The sequence below is a fragment of the Harmonia axyridis genome, chromosome 2 (assembly GCF_914767665.1).
Source record: "Harmonia axyridis chromosome 2, icHarAxyr1.1, whole genome shotgun sequence".
Taxonomy (NCBI): domain Eukaryota; kingdom Metazoa; phylum Arthropoda; class Insecta; order Coleoptera; family Coccinellidae; genus Harmonia; species Harmonia axyridis.
The window spans coordinates 30,207,058-30,228,527 of NC_059502.1; the positions used below are offsets into that span (position 1 = coordinate 30,207,058).

The 21,470-nt window shown below is 34.7% G+C and overlaps 1 protein-coding gene and 1 pseudogene across 5 annotated transcripts in view; both read left to right on the plus strand.

Annotated features, from left to right (window-relative positions):
• LOC123674247 (collagen alpha-1(XV) chain) overlaps window positions 1-21,470 on the plus strand; it is a 457,507-nt gene that overhangs the window by 172,674 nt on the left and 263,363 nt on the right. The window lies entirely within an intron of this gene.
• On the plus strand, window positions 890-2,306 carry LOC123674250 (annotated as a pseudogene).

Below are 21,470 nucleotides of genomic sequence, written 5' to 3' on the forward strand. Positions count from 1 at the left end.
AATCGACAAATATTTTGCGAAACTCAACTTTGTAATTATAAAATAAATCGAATTTTTTTATTCCGAGAGGGAACCAACGATGCGAGTATCTGTTGTGCGGACGAAATTTTTTCTTCGATCCTCCTGCTCTTAGAATCAACATCCTTAGGGTTCCACGTCACGATGTATTTGTTTCCCAAGAAAAACAAATAGGAGTCCTGGCATGTTGAACTCCGCCGGCGTATTACGAACTTTTAATCGAGTTCAAACAATATTTATTTTTTTTGGGGTCGCTATTGTATCCCGGGAGATCTGTTCAGACTCGGATTCGCTGTTTATAAAGACAGGATGAAATGTAAATCTCGACATGTTTCCGCAGGTACGTGTATTTTTGATGCTCATCTTTCTGTTACTTTCGGTGACGTTTATTTCACTTTTGATTAACTAATTATTCAGCAGATGCTGAGTAAACGTGGGCTTTCAACAGTCTATTAAATATTCACTTCCAGGTGGAGGTGAATGTTCTGTCATTTAGATGGTTTTAGATTTCATTTTTCGTCATTTTCGATGATGTAAATCTTCAGTATCTGTTTCTGAATAATTGGTTGCATTTATCGTTTATATATGTCATGTAAACTTCTGATTTTAAGTAACCCAAAACAAAATAATTGATCGAAATCAAGTCAGAAATCAAGGAGTACAGGATTTTGTCAGATGGGTGAGAGAAAGACGCCGCTTCTGGAAAGACCACGTAGATCGGATGGATCCAAATCGAATGGCAAAGTGAGCGAAAACACAAACACTAGGAACTAGACGACCAGTTGGTAGGCTCCCAAAACGTTGATACGATATCTGGACACAACATCGCAAGAGGACAGATGACAGAATTGACACCTAAAGACTATACCTTTTCAACTCCAAATTGGGACTAATCACATTTAAATTGGGAATAAACACATTCAAAATGAGAATAAAAAACTTCAAAATGGTTAACACAATCAAATTGGGAATAAACACATTCAAATTGGGACTAAACAATTTCAAATTGAGAAATGACATTTATATTTAAATTTGATACTTCAAAGGAATTGTCAAATAATATAGGTACCGGTCAGATAATTTATAAGTGCTCTAATATACATAATATCAATATGCCAAGTTATATAAAACAAACAGAAGCAGCGAATATCAAAAAGCAGATTTGTGCAGTTTATAATAATAATGGAGATTGGAGAGAATTGGCCAATAATATTGGAGTGAAGCGTTCGACGGCTTACCGCTGGGTGAAAAATCAGGAAAGAATACCCATGCAACGTGGAGGAAAAAGGAGAACAAAAATTACAGAAGAACATCGCGAATTTATAGTGCAATATGTGGAGGAAAATAATAAAATCACGCTGAAAGAACTCAGACAAAATTTTCTAACAGATCACCAAATTATTGTATCGTCTGAGTGTTTGCGGAAACATTTGGATGGATTGCTGTACACTTTGAAAGATGTACGCAGAGAACCTGAAAGATTGAATAGTGGTGAAACAAAACTACGAAGAAAAGAATATGTATAACAGCTTCTAAATTATCAATCAGAAAATATACCAGTAACATATCTTGATGAAACAAATTTTAATTTGTTTATATCACGACGGCAAGGGCGATCTAAGAAAGGGACCAGATGTCGATACATTTCAGCAGGCAATCGTGGGGCTAATGTTCATGTCATTGGATGTATAGGAAACATGGGATTGATACATCATGAAATAAGAAGGGGTGCATTCAGAAGGGAAGAAGCAAAAGAATTCATGCGAAACTGCTTACGAGCTGCTTATAATATTTATCAAACTCGTGTTGTATTAGTAGTTGATAATGCTCCTTGCCATGCAGGCTTAGAAGAGGTCTTCCAGGAACCAGAATTTCAAGACCATCTTCTTCTCAGGCTCAGTCCTTATAGTCCAATGCTGAACCCTATAGAATTTGCATGGTCAAGTTTCAAAGCTGCAGTTAAAAGAGCGATGTCTCTAAGGTTACAACAGATTTTGGCTGGCGAAGAAAGGACAAATCTTCCTCAAAACCAGTATCGCTTGCGTGAATTGGAAATTATTTTGCGTGATAATATAAACATAATAAATATCAATAACTGTGCGAGATATGTGGCGCACATACAGAGATATTTTCCGGATGTTTTGAACTTAGTCGATATGGTTGTGTAATTTTTTTATTATAAAATATATGTATATGAGAAAAAATTTTCGGTACTGATTTCCATATTTTTCGAAAAAATTTTTCATATTATTTGCGTAAGATTAAGTTAATGTACATAAACTTTGAGTTCTACCCACAATATTCAACTCATTTGGAGTTATTTAATCTCAATACAAAAGTTTACAATCTCCATTCTTAATACCTATAATATATACTATATACAATACTTTTGAAGTAGGTATCAAATTGAAATTTTTATGTCATTTCCCAATATGAAATTGTTTAGTGCCAATTTGAATGTGTTTATTCCTAATTTGATTGTGTTAACCATTTTGAAGTTGTTTATTCTCATTTTGAAGGTGTTTATTCCCAATTTGATTGTGCTAACCACTTTGAAGTTGTTTATTCTCATTTTGAAGTTGTTTAATCTCAAATTGAATGTGATTAGTCTCAATTTGAAGTTGAAAAGGTATAGTTGCGTGATTTCATCGCCTAGCTCTAAGTTCTGAATTTTTCCTATTACTGCTAGATATATTCTGTAATAAAATCGCAAGCGGAAGTTCGAGAAATACCTTGCTCACTCTAGTTTCTTCTCCTCTTCGAATATCCTATCAGATTCAAGAAATTTTGATATACAGGTTATTTTGGATTGAATCTTATTAATAATAATAATAAGCTTTATTTGCAGATAATATACAACAAAAATAACCAATCAATCAAAAAACATACTTCTATATATCCTATAATTTTATCTGCAAAAAGGAGACTTACGACAGTAAGACTGTTTAAATGTAAGCTCCCAAAAGTTCACCAAGAACAAAAAAATGTTTCCAGCATATAGTTGGATACATTGAGAAAAAAATTTCCTTTCGTACATTTAGTGAACTTAAATAAAAAACTTGAAGAGAAAAAAAAATCATCGGAGATCAAGCCTGCGCCCACAATGCTCAGGACCTAAGCCTAAAGTGAACCTGTCAACAAAAATTGTGTGTATGACTTTTTGAATTTATATAAACTAAGGGATTTCAGAGGAAGAGGCAAACCATTATAGAGAGAAACAATATTGAACGTGAACGACCTAGTAAAAGTGGTTGTAGGTATATTATCAATTTTTTCCTAGGCTGGATCTGAAAAAATCAGTTGCTTTGTTTGTATGAAGTTGTTCGAAAGTTTTGAGGAATTGACATAATCAATAAAACACTTTGTATATTGATTATAAAGAGTAATAGACCCTTCAAATATATTTTATTGTGACTCGCCTCAGTATCCTCTATCATAGTATAAAGAATTCCCTATACTATGCCTCTTTCTACCGTTAGCTTCGGCCCATTTACCAATGAATCACCCTGTATACCTGGTACATATGCCGGATGTCCCAAGTTATCCTATACAGGCAATATCTAGCTTTTCTGACAAGATAATGGAAGACTGAAAAAATTGCTTTGAATAAAATCAAAGTACCTTCCCAATCATGTATAGAAAAGGTTTTTACATTTGACAGCCCTGTGGTAGCTACCTCTCACTATTTATTTTCAAATTTCAATTCATTCTATTCAGAATACAACAATAGCATATACTTGTTATTTTTTTATCAATTACAACAAAAACATAAACAGTTTGTGAAGTATGAATTGCAACCAAAATACATACTATGCAATTAAAAAATCGAGAAAAATTCTTTGTAATAACAAACATGGGTTCTTTAGAACAAAAACTGCATCTACTTCTCATATGTGAAGTTTATATTTTTGGAGGCATTTCATTTTTCAAATAAGGATAATTGAATAACGTAAAAGAAGTCACAAAATATCAATTTTTTTGTTGTTATTACTAAAAAAATACCAAGTCTGTACTATCGTTGTATTCCAAATAGAATGACACGCAATTTTCACTAACAATATACAGGGGGTGCCATTTGAGAATAAAAGTGAGGGGAAGCTCCCACAGGGTTGTCAAACGTAAAAACCTTTTTTATACATCATTATGAAGGTTCTTCGATGTTATTCAAAGCAATTTTTATATTTTTATATTATCTTGTCGAATAACCGAGATATTGCCTGTATACAATAACTTGGATCACCCAGTATACATTTCAGCTTCCCGGAGAATATCGTACAGAAACACTGACGACAACCCTGGAAAATTCAAGAAAAATATAAAATTGAGATTTTGAGTTTGCACACTAAATAATATTTTCAATCTAAGTATGTAGAAAATTTTGTGGGTATTAAATGATAGCAACCATAGAATAATCAGGTCTCTATTGGAAAAACCCCATATTTCCGTGATCAAAGATCCGATCGGGTTGAGAATTCGTGTGCATACCTACATAGCATCATCAAAACCATAGAAAACTGTGGAGAACAAATACGATTTCATTGCAAGTAAATATAACTTCAAAAATTATTCAAAATTTCCTCATCAGAATTATAAAAATATAATATTCAACATTCGAAGAGCCTTCCTGACGTTATTCTCCCCAAACATCATATTTCGTACATTACCATTTCAGCAAGACAATGAGCTAATATAAGTTAATAGCCGGTTTTTTGACCTGCTTAATTTTTGAGTCATGACTCTCCTTTCGTTGAATCCTCCTAAATTATACATTGTCATGAATAATTATCCTAACATCGATTCGACGTAATGCTCCGGAAAACATTTGAATATTTCATGACAGACCTCAGGCTACAGAATTGGATGACACAGCCTGAAGGATACATTGTTTTGGGAAAAGTCTACCCTTCGGCATCTGTTGTTCGAAATCTGTTGTTATGGAATTTTTTCACCTCCATATAATTCGTTGAAGGGAAATTGGTACATATCGACGTAATATGAATTTCAGATTACATTTGGAGTTACACGGGATTCATCCATTCATATAAAATCGTGATTACGAGCATACGAAACGTATTAATTGAATGATACATGTAAATTTGTAAATGCCTAGAGTTTTCCGCAAATAAGGATCAAACTGCTCAATCTGTAACCCCAAAGTTGCTGTTTGTTGAATTTTCAGTTGGTTACATCGAAGTTTGAAAGTATTGATATTGTATAAAATTTACTATTTACTTCGTTCATATATCAGATGGAGCAATACAGGTGAATCACGATGACCTATTATACTTTCATGAAATTCACAATATTGTGCTGAAAATTTGCATAATGGGAATTGAGACAGTGATCTTCCTCGCTTAAATATTTTCAGGCCACTACAGTTCCGGTTTTAATGGAAACAGAATACTACTTTCCTATTCCAAATGGCACTCCCAGTAGATTATTGCACCGTCAGATAGCTTATTCGATGAAAATTCCAACAATATGCCATATCTTGGGTATAAACCCAACTGTTCATGAGTTAATGAAATTTTTATGAAAGAAAAATGGTTGCGACGAAAATTCACATTTTTCAAATATTTCTGCAGAAAAAGTATTTTTCGAAAGAATATTTTCCATTTTTAATCCTGCCAATACGTAGTATTATAAAACTGTTTGCGGTTTGGACTAAAAATGTACAAATTGTTCATGTAAAGATCATAAACTTGGAGAACTCAAATTCATCAAAACTCAAGATTTTTAAATTATAACCTATATTTTTTATTTTTTCAGTCAATTCTACGTATAAAAGAGGAAGAGATTACTAAAGCAAACCCTATACCTAATATGAAAACTCTTTGAATTATCGCGAAAAAATTTGAACTGAGGAGAAACTGCGATTTCCAACTGAGTGGAGTAATTTGTGAGTTCCGGAAAACAAAAAGAAGCGAAAAGTTTGATACTTAAATTTGAAATTTCATGAATTGTTATTAATTATTCGTGATTGAAAATTGTATTGGTTGATGTATTCTCAATGAAAAATTAATAACAATTCATGAAATGTCAAATTTAATTATCGAAACATCGACTTCTAGTTTCCGGAAGTCACAGACTACACCACTAAGTTAGAAATTGTGGTTTTTTCTTAGTTCAAGTTTTTTCTCGACAACTTTCGAAGTTTTCATTTTGGTAATAGGGTTGGTTCTTTCAATACCTAAAATTGAAAATTGAAAGAATAAAAATATAGGTCGTTATTTGAAATTTTTTGTGTTCTGATGAATTTGAATTGTCCAAGTTCTTGATCTTCTCATAAACACTCTGTACTTTTAGTTTCGAAACGCAAAAAGTTGTAGAATACTACATATTCTCAGGATGCAAAAGAAAAAAGGTTTTTTCGGAAATAGTAATTTACGTAACAAGTCCGGAAAATAGGGTTTTTTTGGACGAATAGACAAAATTCCAGGACGAGCGTAAGCGAGTCCTGGAAGTCTGTGAGTCCAAAAAAATCATTTTCGGGCGTGTTGCGTACAATATTTTTTCGGCAACCGTGTAGAATAACACTATCGCTGCTGCTTTCCATATTTTATTACGATTGCGATCAAAAAACATACAAATTGTTAACAACTAATTTCATATGAACTGTTAGCAGTTTTCTCGGTTACTATGGTAATGATCAACTGCATTTATTAAAAATATACCTACCAAGATTTTCATATCCACAATGACACAAACGACGTGATTCTTTTCCGGCCTAGTCCGGGAAGTACGTACTTTCCGGACTAGGCCGGGAAATGCTACTTTCTCAGAGGAAAAGCGTCCGGGAAGTGAGCACTTCCCGGACGGTTGCCGAAAATAGTAATTTACGAAACAAGTCCGGAAAATAGGGATTTTTGGACGAATAGACAAAATTCCAGGACGAGCGTAAGCGAGTCCTGGAAGTCTGTTAGTCCAAAAAAACCATTTTCGGGCGTGTTTCGTACAATATTCTTTCGGCAACCGTGTAGAATAACACTATCGCTGCTGCTTTTCATATTTTATTGCGATTGCGATCAAAAAACATGCAAATTTTTGACAACTAATTTCATATGAACTGTCAGCCGTTATCTCGGTTGCTATGGATTCTATGATTCTTTTCCAGCCTAGTCCGGGATGTACGTACTTTCCGGACTAGGCCGGGAAATGCTACTTTCCCAGAGAAAAAGCGTCCGGGAAGTGAGCACTTCCCGGACGGTTGCCGAAAAAAACTTTTCCTGCGAAAATATTTGAAAAAATAAGTCCACATCGCAACAATTTCTTCATGAATATCTCATTGACTCATAAAGCGTTGAGTTCATACATAAGTTATGGCATATTACTGAAATTTCATCAAATAAGCTTTCTTATCATGCAATAGCATACAATGGATGTGCCATTTGAAATAAAAAAGTATTTTTCCGTTTCCGGTATAACCAGAAGTTGTGCGGAGGTCTGAAAATATTTTAGTTAGAAGGATTATTGTTTCAAATCCCAATGTGCATATTTTCAGCTCAAAATTATGATTAGTTTTCCATCAACGTCTGATAGACCACCGCGGTGAATCACCTTGTATAAACAAAGTAAATCGAATGGTTTGCACATAGGGCAACTCATATCACTTTTATAATCGGTCATAAATCCTATCCTTCCTTCCTCCCTAACATACTGCCTGGATCGTTCTCAAAATGGAATGTGGATATGATCATTCGAATCCAACAGTATAGGTATAGAACTTTATTTATTCATCGTCAACATTTACGAATGGGTATGAGATGACTTGTTGAAATATTACTCAGCCTCCTCTACTATATTTCGTACTATATTTTCAGGAACGCTCGTTAAAAATGTTCAATTCAGAAATGGTTATCAGTGTGATATCTGGAACCCACAAAATAATCTAAAAAATCACATTTTTGTCTCAAAGAAAAAGAGTTAATTGTTGTCTTGATATTGATGAAGGACTATATGTTAGATAGTTATTTGGGCTGTTTCCATCATTGTCTGCCCTTCTGCCTCTAATTGGGAGTTTGACTCTGAGACCCTTAGGAACAAGGTTGCGATCTCTGGCAAGGTGTAGAAACGTAAAGTGGTTAGTTTCTTTGGCAAGTTTGAATGAGGTTTTCTCATATTTCCTGACCTCTTGGTATAATTCGGGCCCATACCGAATTTCTAATTGTTGTCTTGGTATTGATGATGTACTATATGTTAGATAGTTATTTGGGCTGTTTCCATCATTGAAACATGATAGAAACAGCCTAAATAACTATCTAACGAAAAAGAGTTAGTTTCGAATATTTTTCGGAAAGCAATTGAGAATCATCCCACCATGTCTAAACGTACTTGGTGAACATGTTTCAAAATCATCAGGAGTGTGTAATTCCTTCAGATACAAAATCCTTAAGGAATATGAACAGAACCAAATATTGACTCCACCCAAGTAAAGGACCAATTACTTATAAAGATAGTTAACTGTTCCGATTGACGATTCTTCTATGAACCTCATTAGGATGATGTGATTATGAATTGTGGAAAAACTGATACCGAAGATAAGAGCGAATCAAATTCAGAATATTTTTTTTTATCATTTTTACATAACATGTTAGATTCTTCACATCATTTTGTATATTCAATATATCACAAAATCAAAAACATATAACATATTATGTTATATGTTTTTGATTTTGTGATATTTTCTCTATATATAATATTTCTATTTTTAAATTTGTTCACTTCGTTGTTAGATTTTCGAAATTACATATTTTGACATGTTGATATACATAAACTTGAAGTCCTCCCTTATTTTAATATATTAAATTAAGAGCATAGACAATATTCGATTATACACCGACGAGAGGATCGAAATAAAAATAAATAAATAATCACTTTTTAACCATTGTTTTGGCAGATACCATCTTATGTGATCGTCTTTTCAGAAATCGAAACAGCTTACGTTTTAGTCACCTTGTAGTTTTTCATTTACTACTGTCTTTTAACACAGAATGCGAATTCTACCGTGTTCCATAGAATTTCATTGTAATGAAATGAATTCCATAAATTTCGACCATTTCGACTAACTGTTTTTCGATTCACCTCACACCATCGACAGCTTACGTCTTCCAAATCCTAGATAGAGGTATCATTTCCTTACCAACCTAGACCCAAAAAAAATAGGGTAGGCCACAAAAAATGTTTCTACTATGTTTTTGAGATGACTTTCTATAGATATTCAGATCCCTGATATTAGTTTCTCCTTCATAAGCTCTTGAAATAATACGCCATATGTTACTCTTCAACTTTGTCAAGTAGGTACTGAAGGCTTTAATATGATCGTCTAACCCTATGTCCTACGTGAGCGACTAATGTTACGACGCGAGCGACGCCAATTTTATGTACTACGCGAGCGATGTGAGCAGCGCGACTTTTTTTGTCCTACGTTGAAATCTACCAACGCGACACGACGCGACATAAATATGGTTGGGTTGGGATTGTGCATTGCGGAAGATCAGTCCGTTGTCATACGCTTGTAGAGAAACAGTTATGAGGTGGTCAAGATAACGTAAATTATTCATATGTGAAAATGTGGCTTTAAAAATGCTAATTGTAAGACGCAGAAAAATGGGAAGATAGTGAAATCCAACAAATGAAATTTTTTTGGAACGAATGAATTTTGGAGAGTTTCACCACTTTTATATATATATATATATATAAACAATTGAGGACTTCTCTAAATTTATTCCACAGTTATTGTAGATTGCTTCCTACAACATTTGACTATATAGTGAACATTTGACTATATAGAAATAGTCAAAAAAAATCTAAGAAATACGTTAACCTTTACTGAATTGAAATATTTTTTTTCGGCAACCGTCCGGAAAGTGCTCACTTCCCGGACGCTTTTTCTCTGAGAAAGTAGCATTTCCCGGCCTAGTCCGGAAAGTACGTACTTCCCGGACTAGGCCGGAAAAGAATCATAGAATCCATAGCAACCGAGATAACGGCTGACAGTTCATATGAAATTAGTTGTCAAAAATTTGCATGTTCTTTGATCGCAATCGCAATTAAATATGGAAAGCAGCATAGCGATAGTGTTATTTTACATGGTTGCCGAAAAAATATTGTACGCAACACGCCCGAAAATGGTTTTTTTGGACTCACAGACTTTTGTCTATTCGTCCAAAAAAACCCTATTTTCCGGACTTGTTACGTAAATTTCTATTTCAATCTGCATGGATACATATTACATATAAATAAGATTTATTTATTATTACTCATTGATATATTAACCTCAACTATATTTATTTCCTTCAAATGGATATTTCTTCAGCATCATTAATATAAGTTATGCGTAAATAAATGAAGTGTAATAATAAATGATGATTATTGGTGGAATTTCAAATAAATTATTTATTTCCATGAAACTAATATTTGTTTGACCATAGATCCAATAAATGATTCATTAACGATAATGCATTTTCGATAATATCAAATAAACACTTCTCTCAGTGTATATAATACTATAGTTAATTCGTCAATCTTACTTGTTTCACCCAGTTCATCGGCAATTCTACTCTATTCTCTATCCACCAACAGTCGATTATGATATCTTTTATCAGTCTTGTCCCAGAGTATACTGGAATTTCTAACAGCCAGTATTAAAACTTCGTTTAAATCATTCATTGTAGAGCGGTCATCATCAAGAACTACTGAAGTTCGCGCGAATTCCACTTGGAAATATCAAATAATTTGATCGCCGACAGAGCGCGAAACAGTTTTACGACCGATACGACTGCACGTAGGACAGCGCTATTATATTCCAAGGTTTGATATATCGCGTTTGGTCGCGTCGCTCTAATCGCTCGCAATAATTCGCTCACGTAGGACACAGCGTAATGAAGTAGCTCCATACGGAACTTTTCAGAGCTCTATGAACATTGTACTCTCAGTGAGCTTGTGAAATGATCGCACTCTGAAAAGGTTGATATATTTAGAAATTAGATCCTGGAGTTACTAAATACAAATATTTCATGCTCAACTCGTAGTAATTGAATTTGATCCGTCTGATCCATAACACATTTTCATATACAAACATCATATACATAGAATTGAAATGAGAATATATACCTATGCTAAAAAGAAGAAATGATGAATACAAAGAATACATGAAGATAATTAAGACTTGGTTCGAATTTGTTCAAACGGCGATCTTCATTCAACCAAATTTTGTTTTCATTACACAACTCAATAGATCAACTGGGATTGAATGAAAATGATCACCGGCGTGAACTTGGCAGCCACTTTTCAGCAGCCGATTCATTCCAGCAGCCAAACGACCAGTGACGTCGGTAGAATTTAAAACTAACGAATCGATCTGTTTTTGGGGTGCAACGCAAGAATTTGCTTTTTGAGTTCACTTGAATGAATTCAGTCGAGTTTTTATGACATTTTAATACACAAAATAATATTATAGATGAACTTGAATTATGCTGAGCAATGAAACGACGAGGTATATACAAGTATTTTCACGAATGAAACCTTGAAAAATGTTTAGCCAAGTTGATATTTGGTTACTCTTAAATAGCTACAGAATAACATATCCGAAGGATATTGATTTGCAGGCCGTTCAAGGGGTAGTTTACACTTGTGAATTTTTCGAAATTTTTAAGGATGACCCTGTGAAAAATGTTTAGCCGAGTTGATATTTGGTGTTATTACTCTTAAATAGGTAGAGAATAACATATCCGAAGCACATTGATTTGCAGGCCGTCTAAGGGGTAGTTTACACTTGTGAATTTTTCGAAATTTTTGAGAATGACCCTGTCAAAAATGTTTAGCCAAGTTGATATTTGGTATTATTACTCTTAAATAGCTACAGAATAACATATCCGAAGGATATTGATTTGCAGGCTGTCTAAGGTGTAGTTTACACTAGTGAATTTTTCGAAATTTTTGAGATTGACCCTGTCAAAAATGTTTAGCCGAGTTGATATTTGGCATAATTGATCTTCGATATCTACAGAATAACATATTCGAAGCACAATGATGTGCTTCGTGACATGTGATGACAAGTGTTTCACAACAATGAGCCAATAGCCCGCAATGTCGCGGTGGGCGGACTGTCCACAATTCAATACCCCTGCAAACTACCCCTTAGACGGCCTGCAAATCAATGTGCTTCGGATATGTTATTCTGTAGCTATTTAAGAGTAATAACACCAAATATCAACTTGGCTAAACATTTTTGAAAGGGTCATCCTTAAAAATTTCGAAAAATTCACAAGTGTAAACTACCCCTTGAACGGCCTGCAAATCAATATCCTTCGGATATGCTATTTAAGAGTAACCAAATATCAACTTGGCTAAACATTTTTCAAGGTTTCATTCGTGAAAATACTTGAATATACCTCGCCGTTTCATTGCTCAGCATAATTCAAGTTCATCTATAATATTATTTTGTGCACTAAAATGTCATAAAAACTTCACTGAAGTCGTTCAAGTGAACTCAAAAAGCAAATTCTTGCGTTGCACCCCAAAAACAGATTGATTCGTTAGTTTCAAATTCTACCGACGCCACTGGTCGTTTGGCTGCTGGAATGAATTCGGCTGCTGAAAAGTGGCTGCCAAGTTCACGCCGGTGATCATTTTCATTCAATCCCAGTTGATCTGTTGAGTTGTGTAATGAAAACAAAATTTGGTTGAATGAAGATCGCCGTTTGAACAAATTCGAACCAAGTCTTAATTATCTTCATGTATTCTTTGTATTCATCATTTCTTTTTTCTAGCATAGGTATATATGTATGGTAGTATGGTAGTATGGCTCCCTATTTAATATTTTCAATATTAAATAGGGAGCCATACTTGAGCAATCGGCTAATTTTTGAGATGTTACAAATAAGTATCCATGACTCAGTAAATTCTAGAGCTGACATCCAACAACTTAGCCGATTTTATTATTTTTTATTAAAAACAAATACCCAACTACGGAATAATAATAAAACAAAATAAAGATTTCTAGCCCTTCTCGACTTCATTACTTCAGCGCATCACATACATACGTCTAAGTTTTTTACCCTAATTGTTTCGAGTCCGCTGTTCCTTTGATTTCACCTCCGTCTGTCGGCGTACTATCTATGCATCGGTCGCATTGTTGGTCCCCGCTTTTTAATATACATATTATGATTTCTTTATACGTAAAATATTGGAGAATTGATTTAAATTTCAATGAGATGATTTTGGGAAGATACATTTGTCTAGCTTGTTAGTACTTTGTTTGTACCTATATGTGTATATATTACTTTTTATTTTTACTCTTATTTTAAACTAAAAATGTTTTGAATTTTATAATGTTTCTTTGTATATCTAAATTATACCAGACCATCTTTTCTGTGATATCTTCTAGTCAATAACTTTTAGTAATGCTCATCTTTCCTTTATTTTGTAAACACCTTCATCAATGTTGCAAATGATGTTTTCCGTAAATTTTGTAGAGCCCTGAAGATGGAAATAAATTTTTCCGAAACGTCGGCGAACTAACAGAGTATCATTTTCCTGTTTCTCTGATCCTACACCACCAATCTATAGTGAAGTATGAACTTAAAGTTTGAAATGAAATCATATCAACAATTTCACGTTCTTCGTGATGTTTATAATGAACAAGGATAATGGAAAGTAGGACAGCCAGTGAAACACAACTTTTAAACTGAGCGACTTTTCGTTTGTATATTCAGACTTCTCCACAGCTAGAAAACAATAATAGACCATTATCGTATGACAGAACTGATACCTAAAATTTGAGTTCTGTTTATTCCAATATTTTGAATTTGTACAGATTAAATAGTGACCAGTCGAGAGAAAGAATAACATGAACATTATGTATCTTGTTTCGCATTCAACTTGTATTGTTATTGTGTCATTATACATCTACTCATAAGTTGAAATTGCCATTTGACATGTAAATTTTCCATTTGATATTCTTAAATGTGATGTCTCTTCTAATTCATCATTTTAAGTGTGAATACTTGACAAAACTTTTATCTATAGACTGAGTGTTCAATGCTTTGTGTATCAGATCGTTAGCCGGCAATAATTAATTAAGTTTTTCAAAAATTCTGTGATGGTCTATTATTGTATTCTAGCTGTGAAGAAGTCTGAATATACAGACGAAACGTCGCTCAGTTAAAAAGTTGTGTTTCATTGGCTGTCCTACTTCCCATTATCCTTGTTCATTATATGTTTGATATGAAATTGAAAACCCAATTATGCAGGCAAATTGTTTCTGACAAAATCGTAAATAATTTCGACTGTTTTTATTCGATCTTTATCCATCTGAAATATGAATGTCTTCTTTCGTGAATTTTTATTCTGAACAACAGGGTGAATAGGAAATATAAAAAAAAGCATAATACATTTAGCTGTGTCGAATACTTTATGAGTCTACACAATCCCAACACATCCAAGTTGAGCGAGATTCTGAAAACCCCGGCAGAAGATTTACGACAGCAACGGAATATCCTCCATTATTTTTGTTTTCAGATGTTGTAATCTAACTGTTGTGTTCACGCGACTTTTAATTCCACAATTTTTCTCTTGTTCTCTTGATGGACGAACCTCTAACGGGAATATTTTCATTTAAATCTGACCTTTTAATTACCATCAACATTTATATTTGCTTTTTCTGTGAAAAGGTTCAAACTTTCTTGTGGGAATTCGAAGCAAAAAATTGTGTTAGATATGCAAACAGGACGCACCAAGATTCAATTCTCCATTCTGAAATGGAACAGATACATTAATCTTTTTATATCATGAGACTCGACGGAGGATACTCAATGCAATAAATAAATAAATGAATGATGGAGTTCTTGAATCCAAAAATTATGTTTTTTTTCTTCTCTTGAAATTCCGAGACAGAAATTTTGAGGGTTTGAAATCCAAACAGATGGCTTTTATATTTTGTCACATTGTCTGTTTCCTGAATTTCAAAATGAAAATGATTTCTAATGATGAGGTTCGACTTACTGATGACCAGTAAGTCCCCAAATTCTATTCTGTCCGTCCGGCTATACAAGGGGTTTCGTCCAAAATTTTGGTTTCCTCTTTATTACAATTATAAATACTCTATATATGAAATTTTCAATTGAATTTAGAATGGCTTATGAAGTATGAAGCCTAATGCTGAGTTTCATGTTGAAATCAGAAATATATCAAGAAGAATATCGAAAAAAAAATTACCCTAATTTTTGTTAAAACGCAAACGAGGGAGTTGAGATTTCGACTTCATCAATAAAATTACAATTAAAGCCCATTTGAAGCTGGTCGTTATCTCAACTATAGAATTCAGGAAGAAATTCCCAATATTTCTGTGATTATACAACTCATGTTTTTTGAGGACGCTCGCATATTTGCACAAGAACATAATTGTGAATGGAACAGTTCATTTATTAAAACTCATTTAAACTTATAATATCATTGTAAAACTACCGTATACTACTTCGTTATAGCTGCGTCCCTATCTAAAACTCAACTTACCATCTCAAGGCACCATTTTCAATCGACATCAGATTTACTTAGTGGATTGACTTGATTGGCACTAACCGAAATCGAATCGAGGACATTTCAAAGCACTGAACTCGGGAGATTTTTTCCCTTCTTTTTGTATCATTTCACCAGTATTTGTTTGTAGGTATGCATGAGTAAGGCAGAATCTCGAATCCTAAAACTCAGCAAATCCGATGAAAGGATGCATGTTCCATGAATATAACAAAATCGCCAGTAATAGCTGCTGTACAAATGGGGCTGTTTGGAAAAATAAAATCCGTAACAGAATGCTCCCAATAAGCCCTACTTAATTCCAAGAAATCCGCTCAGTTTTATATTCAAATCGAATTCGGGAAATCTGATTGAACTGTCCAATAAAATATACCTCCATCTGCTCCGAACTCTCACGATCTAGGTTTTATTTCGGCTTATGCCGATTTGATAGAAAGAATATCAATCGATGGCTTAGTAGGCCAAAAAAATACAACTGAAAGAATATGGGAGAGCCTGTTTTCCAAATATAGCATGGTTTTCCTAAAAGAGATCTAGTATGCGTTTGCACTCGATATTTTTTTTATTGAGCTCATTCTTTTCTGGAAAAAGCTGAATTAGAACATGTGGAAAAGTAAATAGATCCCTACCTATTCACACTTTTCTAATGCAGAACATAATACAGGTCACAGTTTCAGGTATTAGTCGACAACATTTCTAGAATATTCAGGCTAAGGAATAACCTAAATAAGAGGTCTTGGAGATAGAAAGTCAACTGTTGTTGTTGAAACTTACTCAGCGGAGTTCAAAGAATAGGAGATAATTATTGAAAATCATTTCAAATTTTCGTACAACTGCTGTGGAAAGTATCGTATTCTTCATAGCCTAGTCAATTTTAAAACTATGTATTGCTGTGAGAATAGTATATTGCGCAACAAGTGGGAAAAGTTCAACTTTTCTCACGAGTGTGTACATTACTTGAATTATTTAAATTTGTGCAGTTGTAGAAAATGTATAGTGGGCAGCATGTGGAAAAAGACCTTTCCTCACTAGTGTGTTTGCCTTTCAAGCTCGTGCCAAACTCGTGAGAAAAGTTGGACTTTACTTGTTGCACAATTCACCATCTCCGCACGCATCTTCGTACGGAAAATAAATAGCCAGGGTTTTTCTTGCAGGGTCTTTTTCAAGGCTTAAAATATATAAGAGGTTTACCCCATATGAATGTAGGCTTGGTTAATCGATCGTCTAGAGGTATGATTCGATTACCTGGCCTTTCTTTTTTTTCTCCGTGACTTTGTTGGATTTGTAATAATTAAACTCTTTTGGATTATTCACATCTATTTACAAAGCCCTACTCATACAGTACAAACTCAGTATTGAGAAGATCCTAATTACGTTTTAATTAACAAGTTTCTCAATACGGTACTGAATTTCGTCTTTAACTCTAGTTTAATTACTCGAAACGTCTTCGTTTATCACGTCTTCGTCGTACTTAAAGTTTTCGGTCGTCTCGTCCTTGATTTGTTCGCGACTCTTCTTAATCTAGTCCGCGAACCGTCTTCACGTCGTACGTCTTAAGTTGACCGACCGAACTTGTTCTGTCTCCCGTCTTAGACTTAAGTTAAACTGTACCGTCTGTACCCGTCTTCGGTTAAATCTGAACTGTACCGTCTGTACCCGTCTTCGGTTTAATCTGAACTGAACGGTCTGTACCCGTCTTCGGTTTAATCTGAACTGTGCCTCTGTCGATTGGAACTCCCCTCTCTCGAACATCGACCTCCCTTCTTTTCGTTTTGGCCACACCCTTAGGGGAAGTACCATCTCCTAGTCCAATAAGAGCTTTTGCCGTACTGCCCACAAAGATCTTCGCGGATTCCTGGCAATCGAATATTCTAGAAGGACTAGAACCTGATAAACAGATGTAACCATCTGGCACGACCGTGTTGTTTTCGAACCTTATCAACCCCCCAATAAATATCTTCAAGATTTACAACTCTTGACATATCTTCGACACCTCGAAGAATAACACATCCTTTTCACATTATGTACAATAAAAATTCAATTGAAACTGTCATGCCCTCGACACTCAAAGAAACTAAGAGGTCTCCAAGCATCCGGTTGACCATCGCAATTATTTACAGGGAAACAATAAGTAACTGGATCCTACATGAATAGGAAGGTGTTATGTGAATATGAATAGCTGTGAATATGGCATATGAGAGTCTATTTTATAGATAATGTTGTGGGCAGTTCAATGCAGTTGCCTTCTGTCTTGTGCTTTGTTGGCTTTCATGAATTTTGCTTTGTATCTTGGTTTCCATTTTGAGTTTTCATGACACTGTTTTCTGTTGTAGTTGATATTTCACTCAATGAGTTGTTTTCAACGTATGTTGTATTTTTTGCCTTGAAAAAGACCAGAAATAAGGGTCGAAACGTCGGCATAACGGAATTTCATTTCCCCAGCCCTCTTAGCCACTACGTATACATCATATAAAGAAAATCATCTGAAGATAAAAGAGTATTTCAGTTAATTATAGGACTTTCAGGAGAATGTTAATTTCACATATACGGAAATATTACTGATTTGAATTATTTTCATTTCTTTTTTCTGTTGTAACTAGTGTTTTTCACTAAATAAAGAGTTATTATTATTATTTTTATTATTCAACGTCCAACTCCAGTTTTTTCCCTTGAAATATATTTAGTTCATTAAAATCTATTTGTATAAAAATATTTGATATAACATAGAATAGTTCCTAGGGAGATAATTGGTATTTTATTTTTTTTTCTGATGCTACGATCTATCCATATGATGTTTTGCAAAAATTCTTGAGACTTTTTAATATGTAGAAATATGTACTTGCTACAGTTATGACTCTGGAAGTGGAGTTAGCTTATCCAAGTAAGCAAAAGTTCTCAGAATCTTGAATATTTTTTGAAAATTCGGAATTAGTTCTTAAAATATTTAATCAACTGGTAATGATTTCAACATAAAAGATAAGAGCAAATTTTTTGAAGAAGAATGAGAAGAAAACTAGTCGCTATTGTAGACTACGATTTCTGAGTTTTCAGTTAATAATTAGGGTATTACTCATTTTTCTACAAGATTGTGGCTTTTAGTTTTGTTTAATTCAATGATTCGACAACGGCAACAGTCCATAAAGAGAAGGATGAAAAGTATAAAAGCTCTGATAAGCCCTAAATGACCTAGTGTAATATAATCCTTCCACGAGAGTAATGAATTCAAATTCAGTTTCGACAGACATGCTCGAAATACCATATGCAATAAATCCTTCACTCAGGACTATGGCTCAGTTCCCTTTGACGAAATGAAGAATATATTATGGAATGATAACTCGTCACTCCGAAAGTCCCGGCCTAGCGAACAGATGACGCCGCCGCAAAAAATTGTTTCGAGTATTGAAAGCAAGTAGAGCATTAGCTAATGGCTTGATTAGTGTTATTCAGACTCTTTTTCATCGACAACAATAATAATAATAACAATGGTTATCTGAAGAACTATAGGAAATATTGAGGAACACCCACAATTGAAAATCTCCTGGCCCAGATGGAATTCACAACTTCTGGTTGAAGAAGTTTTGGTGTCTGCACGGCAGGCTAGTCGAATACATAAATAACATAATAAATAATCCAACAGAAATGCCAACATTTTTAAAAACAGGTATCACTTACCTAATACCGAAGGTTTTTCAAAACACTATGGATCCATCAAAATACAGACCTATAACAAGCCTACCAAGAATATACAAAATCATCACATCATGTTTAGCATCTCGTATCTACAAACATTGCGAGAAAAATAAAATAATTACAACACAGCAGAAAGGATGTTCCAAGAATGCACAAGGATCGAAGGAACAGCTGGTAATAGATTTCATCATATGCAACCAAGCCTTCAAGAAACGTAGAAATCTTTTCATGACTTATTTTGATTATAAAAAGGCTTTCGACTCACTTCCACATGGCTGGCTGAAGAAAATTTTGGAGATATACAAGATGGATCCAATGATAACCAATTTTCTAAAGCTTGCAATGGACAATTGGAAAACGAACATCGAGCTTTCCACGGCAAACATAAAAACCAAACTGATTCCAATTAAGAAGGGAATTTTCCAAGGAGACTCCTTCAGCCCTTTATGGTTCTGTTTGGCGCTGAACCCACTCTCTAAACAGCTAAACGCTACTGAAAAGGGTTTCAACATTAAAGGAAATAATAATACTACCACCCTCAATCATTTGCTGTACATGGATGATTTGAAACTGATAACAGGCAATTAGAACCACCTAGAAATTATGGTCAAACTAGTGGAACATTTTTCGAAAGATGTAGGTATGGAATTCGGATTGGACAAATGTCGTACTCTCAGCGTAGTGAGAGGAAGAATACAAGATGAACCGATCATTCTCGCAAATGGACAGCAAATAGAAGCAATGAAGTCAGATGATCTTTATAAATATCTTGGAATGAAACAGAACCGACGAATCAACCACCAAAGAATGAAGCAAGACTTGACGACTGAGTTCATTAGGAGAATCAAAAAAATGTTAAAAACAAACCTCAACATGACGAGAGCCATCAACACATATGCATGTTCAATTCTAACATACTCATTCGGTATAGTCCCATGGAGCAAAACAGACATCGAAAACTTGGAACGTAAAATGAGAACGTTGATGACAAAAGCAAACAAGCACCATCCGAGAAGCAGCACTGAGAGGACTACACTGCCGAGAAATAAAGGAGGCAGAGGTCTTACGGACATCATGGAACTTGCTAGTTGGTAGATAGAAAGCCTACGGGAATACTTCAGAGATCAAGCAAATACATCAGAGTTCTACAAAATACTGTGTGAAGCAGACGAATCAACACCTGTACAACTTCACAAGGACTAATTTTCTTTCAACCACCAGACAAACCAAGAAAAACTTGAAAGATGGAGAGAGAAGCCCCTGCATGGAAGACATTTCAACGAAGTGAACCAGGATCATGTCGACATTGAAGCGTCGAACTATTGCCTCACATCAGGTGCAATGTACCCAGAAACGGAAGGTTTTCTTTTAACCATCCAAGATCAAATGATCTCAACTAGAAATTACTGCAGGCATATCATAAAGGATCGAACTATTACTGACGATCGATGCCGATATGGGTGTCCAACAAATGAGACAATACAACATATCACGGGAGGATGTCAAATGTTTGCAGGAAATGAATATAAAGAGAGACACGATGCAGTAGGAAAGATACTACACCAAGAATTGGCAACCATATTAAAACTAGTTCATTCTGAAAAACTGCCATATCACAAGTACCGACCGGAGACCATCCTGGAAAACGAACGCTATAAGCTGTACTGGGATCGTACAGTTTTGACTGATAGAACAGTCCCTCACAATAGACCACATATATTACTAGTCGATAAACATCAAAAGACAGCTTTACTCATTGACGTAGCAATACCAAATAACAACAACCTGCGTCAAAAGGAGGTCGAAAAAATTTCAAAATATAGGGACCTCGAATTTCAGATAAAGCGCCAGTGGGGAATGATATCAACGAAAACTATTCCAATTATCATCTCAACAACTGGAATAGTGCCCAAAAATCTCAAGGGGAATATCAAGCAACTGGGACTTAGTGAGTATATATGTAATATAATGCAAAAAGCTGTTCTTTTAGGTACTGCAAGGACGGTGAGAAAATTCCTAGGAAGCGAAGGACAGGTCCAAGGATCACGTGTAAGAGGACCAGAAGTTCGACGAGAACCAGGGGGACCACAAGGATCGGACACGACCGAGCTCTACCCTTCTGATATTTTAAATATCTGGGATTGGGTGAGAAGCCGACGGCGAGGAGAAATCCTACGCGTATAGGCAAAAGTCGACAATGGTTAGAAGAAGGTATGCTGAGTTTAATT